Here is a 5,742-nt window from a genome sequence, read left to right on the forward strand (position 1 = left end):
AAACTGTGGTATATCCAGACAATGAGCTATTATTTGGCACTAAAAATACATGAGCTATGAAGCCATGAAAAGTCATGGAGAAATCTTAAATGCATTCCACTAAGTGAAATAAGCCGATCTAAAAAGGCAACAAGGGCACCCGGGTGGCTCAGTCAGTTAAGCATCTGACTTTGGCTCAGGGCATGATCTCACAGCTCGTGAGTTTGAGCCCCGCGTCAGGCTCTGTGCTGACATCTTGGGACCTGGAGCCTGCTTTGAATTCTTTGTCTTCCTCTCTCTAACCTTCCCCTTCCTGTACTCTGTCTCTCTCTCTCTCTTTCAAAAATAAATAATAAACATTAAAAAGCCTTTTAAAATAGCTACATGCGTATGATTCCAATCAAATGACATACTAGAAAAGGCAAAACTTCCAAAATAATAAAGGGTGATAATGATGTCAGTGTAGGTTCATCAGTTGTAACAAATGTACCAGTGTGGTTTTGATTTTAGTCAGGGAGACAGTATATGCGTATGTAGGGGCAGGGATATATGGGTAATCTCTATACCTCCCATTCAACTTTGCTGTGAATCTAAAATGGCTCTAAAAAGTAAAGTCTATAAAAATAATAAAAACAGATTCTGACCCATTAATAAAATGGGAAATTGTTATATTAAATTAATAAATAAATAAATTGAAATTTTGATGATAATTATGATATGTACATTATTCAAGTACCTCCCCACAAAATACTTACTAATTACGAGGAGAAAAAGAACAACTGGGCAGTGGAGAAGGCTAACAGACACCATCTTAATCAAGGGCTCAAAGTGAATTTCATTGGGTATGAGACAACTTGAACTCACACCACCTGATAGGATGCACTGAGAAGAGCCACGGAGTGACTTCTGTGATATTCCTGCCAAAGATGCAAACCTGAATCTAATCTTGAGGAGACATCAGACAAAACTAAGCTATGACATCACTGGCCTGTAATCTTCAAAAGTGTCAAGATTATGAAAGCTAAATAAACACTATGGAATTGTTCCAGACTGAAGGAGACTAAAGACACTGGGCATCTAGTGACTCTGAATTGTCTCCTTTACTACAAAGGATATTATGGTGACAACCAGAAAAACTTTAATGGAGTCTAAAGATTAGGCAGTAGTAACAGATCAATGTTAACGTCCTGATTTTGATGGTCGTATTGTGGTTCTATAGAACCATCTTCTAGGAACTTATTTTGTAGGAAATACACACTGAAGTATCAGAGGTATAATAGGGTACGATGTTGGCAATTTACTCTCAAATGATACAAGAAAAATTATTTTGTACTATTCTTGCAACTTTGAGGTCTTAAAAAATTTTTTTTAATTCAAGTTTATTTATAGGTTATCTGCAGGCTGTAGAATGAAGTTGGACCCTACCTCACACCATACACAAAACTTAACTCAAAATGGATCAATAATTTGAATATAAGAGCTAAAATCATAAAACTCTTAAAAGAAAACGTAGAGGTAAAATTTCAGGATCTTGGATTTGACAATGGATTCTTAGAAAGTATAAGCAGCAAAAATAAAATAAATAAACTGGACTTCATCAAATTAAAAACTTTTGTGCATCAAAGGACATTATCAAGAGTGAAAAGACAACCGATAGAATGGGATAAAATAATTGCAAATTAGATACCTGTTAAGGATCTAGTATCCAGAACATGTAGAGAACTCTTGGAGGGTGCCTGGGTGGCTCAGTCAGTTAAGGAACTCTTGATCTTGGCTCAGGTCATGATCTTGCAATTCATGAGTTCAAGCCCTGCATCAGGCTCCACGCTGACAATGCAGAGCCTGCTTGGGATTCTTCTCTCCCCACTCTCTCTGCCCCTACCCAATTCATGCGTGCACACTCTCGAAAGAAAGAAAGAAAGAAAGAAAGAAAGAAAGAACGAACTCTTGCAAACCAACAACAAAAAGACAACCCAATTTAAAAATGGGCAAAGATACAGAGAAAGACAGATACCATATGTTTTCACTCTTATGTGGATCCTGAGAAACTTAACAGAAACCCATGGGGGAGGGGAAGGAAAAAAAAAGAGGTTAGAGTGGGAGAGAGCCAAAGCATAAGAGACTCTTAAAAACTTAGAACAAACTGAGGGTTGATGGGGGTGGGAGGGAGGGGAGGGTGGGTGATGGGTATTGAGGAGGGCACCTTTTGGGATGAGCACTGGGTGTTGTATGGAAACCAATTTGACAATAAATTTCATATATTGAAAAAAAATGGGCAAAGTACTTGAGTAGACATTTATAAAGAGAAGATACACAACAAATATTTTTCTAAAGAAGACATACAAATGGCCACGAAGCACATGAAAAGGTGGTGAGGATCACTGATCATCAGGGAAATGTGAATCAAAACCACAATAATCTATCACTTCACAGCTGTTAGAATGGCTATCATCAAAAAAAAAAACAAGTGATAACACATGTTGGTGAGGATGCAGAGAAAAGGGAACCCTTGTGCACCTGTTGGTAGGAATATAAATTGGTGCAGCCACCATGGAAAACATTATGGAGGTTCCTTAAAAAATTACAAATTAGAACAACCTAGGGTCCAGCAATCCTGCTTCGGGTATATATTCAAAGAAAATGAAAACAGTAAATCAAAGAGATATGTGTACCTCCATGTTCATTGCAGTGTTAGTCACAATAGCCAAGGTATGGAAACAACTTAAGTGTTCAGCAATGAATAAATGAATAAAGCTGTGATATAGAGATAGAGATACATACATACATACAAACACAAACCATGGAATGTTATTCAGCCATGAGAAAGCAAGAAATCTTGCCCATTTTGGACAATATGGATTTACCTTGAGGACATTATCCTAGATGAAAGAAGCCAGAGAAATACAGATACTATATGGTATCATTTATCAGTGGAATCCCCCCGCAAAAATGTTAAACTCATAGAAACAGAGGAGAAAAATGGTTACCAGGGGCTGGGGGGGTAGGGAAAATAGGGAGAGTTGGTAAAAGGGTACAAACTTTCAGCTATAAGATAAATAGGTTCTGAAGATCTAATGTAAAATGTAGTGAGTATAGTTGATAACACCGTATTGTATAATTGAAGTTGCTGAGAGAGTAGAATTTAAATGTTCTCATATATACACACACACACACACACACACACACATATATATATGTGTGTGTGTGTGTGTATATATATGAAGTGATAGATGTATTAATGAACTAGATGGGGGGGTGATCCTTTCACAGTGTATACATATAACAAATCACCATGATATACATGCTAAATACCTGACAATTATGTATGTAATATATGAGGGTGTGTATATATAAAATACCTTAACAAAGCTGAAATACATAAACAAAAATTTCCTTACCTCCTCACGTTTGTCTGGGAAAAAAAAAGAAGATATGTAAATGGCCAACAAACACATGAAAAGATGCTCCACGTCATAAACAATTAGGGAAATGCAAATCAAAACCACGGTGAGATACCATTTTACACCCTCTAGAACAGCTATAATTCTTTCTGCTGGAAAATAACAAGTTTGGCCAAGGACGTGGGGAAATTGGGACACTCATGCACAGCTGATGGGAACGTAAAGTGGTGCAGCCAGTTCGGAAAACAGCCTGGCAGTCCTTAAAATGATAGCATAGAGCCCAACAATTCCACTTCCACTGAGTAGGTACCCAAAAGAATTGCAAATAAATAAATGCACATGCATGTTCATAGCAACAGTACTCAAAATAGCCAAAGGCCATTTGGAAAACAGCCCAAATGTCCAGCAATGGGTGAATAGATAAACAAATTGTAGTGTATACATACAATGGAATATTATTCAGACATAAAAGGGAAATGAAGCACGTTATAGCATGGGTGAACCTCAAATATATGAGGTGGGAAAAAAAACAGGACACAAAAAACCACATACTCATAGTGTGTGGCTCAATTTATATGAAATATCCAGAAAAAGTAAGTCCATAGAGACAGAAAGCTGGGTGGTTGCCAGGGGAGGGGGGAGGGGGCATGAAAAGTAAATGCTTACAGGGCAAGAGGTTTCCTTGGGGGATGAGGAAAATACTTTTGCAACTAGACAAACATTGCGTAACATTATAAATATACTAAATGCCACTGAATTGCTCACTTTTAAATGATTCCTTTTATATTATATGAATTTCATCTTAATTAAAAAAAAAAGAAAGAAACTACTAGTTTCCTTCCTTAAACCTCATCTTCTCCACACACACACACACACACACACACACACACACACACACACATACACACACCCCTACAATTTTTTGGATTATAACCCAAAGTATAAAATAAATATCCATGTGTCTATACGGATACAAATAAATGATTGAATTTAAAAAATAATAAATAGGGGAAAAGAGACAAACTTCCCATGCAAAAGAAGTCCAAAGAATTTACAGAGATACTCCCCCACCTCAAAGAGGTGAAGTTTATTAACAATGCCTTCCTTAAGTGTTGGTTGCACATCTCAACTTCTTTCCAAAGAACATTAAAAGGGGTCAGAGGAAGTAACCATACAGTGGAGAGCCTAGAAACACGACCTTAACCAAATGGTCAAGGGCAGCATCACAGTGAAAAGTCACGTTGCCAACACATGCCTGTCATAGGTGTCATAGGTGTGTCATAGGTGACAAGAAGCACACTTCACCTCTGTGGTCTTCCTCCCCCAAACCCATAACCCCCGTCTAGCTATGGAAAAAAATCAGACAATCCCAAATTGAGGACAGTCTACGAAATAGCTAACCGATACTCTTCAAGACTGTCAAGGTCATCAAAGACAGGGAAAATCCGAGAAACTGTCACAGACCAGCGGAGGGCAGGGAGACATGACACACTGAACATAAGGTGGCACGCTGGATGGCCTGTGAAGACAGGAAATGGACTTCAGGGGAGAACTAGTGAGTTAGGATAAACCGTGGACTTGAGGAAACGGTGTACCAGCGCCGCTTCCTTAGTGGTGGGAAACGGATCCTGCTCATGTTGAGACGTTAACAACAGGAAAAACTGGGTGAAGGCTATACAGGAACTCTGTGCTGTCCTTGCAACTTTGCTGTAAATCTGACACTGTTATAAAATAAAAAGGTGGGTTTTTTTTATACAAAAGGCAAGGGGCAGAACTTTAATGAATATTTAATGCTATCATACACATACACAGTGTGATACATGCACGCTTACATATGCACAGAACAGCTCAGAAAGCACACTCCAGAAACCATAACACCAGAGGTCTCTAACAGGGTCAAGGTGCTTGAAGGACAGAAGAGATCATTGCACACCCTTCCCTGCCTTTTGAATTTTCAACATGAATGGTTAAAAAGCAAGTGGTTCATGCTGGCTTCGGCAGCACCTATACTAAAATTGTAAAGATATGGAGAAGATCGGCAGAGAATAAATGCAAATTTGTGAAGCGTTCCACATTTTTTTAAGTTTAGTGGGTATAGAGTTTTAGCTTTATAAGCCAAAAAAGCTCTCGAGGTCCGTTGTACAACACTGTAAACATACTTAACACTCCTTATCTGAACACTTAAAAATGGTTAAGACGACAAATTTGTTATGGTTCTTTTTACCGTAATAAAAAAAGAAAGGGTTCTGAAGCACAAGTAACAAAATGTTAATGTTTGTTCAGAGATGGGAACCCAGTTGATCAAATAATTGCGTTCTATGTCTTTCTGCGTATTTGAAAAATTAAAATCTCAGGCAAGAGA

The 5,742-nt window shown here is 38.0% G+C and overlaps 1 pseudogene; it reads left to right on the plus strand.

The window, feature by feature from the left end:
• The first annotated feature begins 5,365 nt into the window (after positions 1–5,365).
• LOC147577844 (U6 spliceosomal RNA) lies at positions 5,366–5,459 on the plus strand (annotated as a pseudogene).
• The last annotated feature ends 283 nt before the right edge of the window (positions 5,460–5,742 follow it).

Source organism: Puma concolor, chromosome C1 (assembly GCF_028749965.1).
Source record: "Puma concolor isolate L17-30 chromosome C1, mPumCon1.1.hap2, whole genome shotgun sequence".
NCBI lineage: Eukaryota > Metazoa > Chordata > Mammalia > Carnivora > Felidae > Puma > Puma concolor.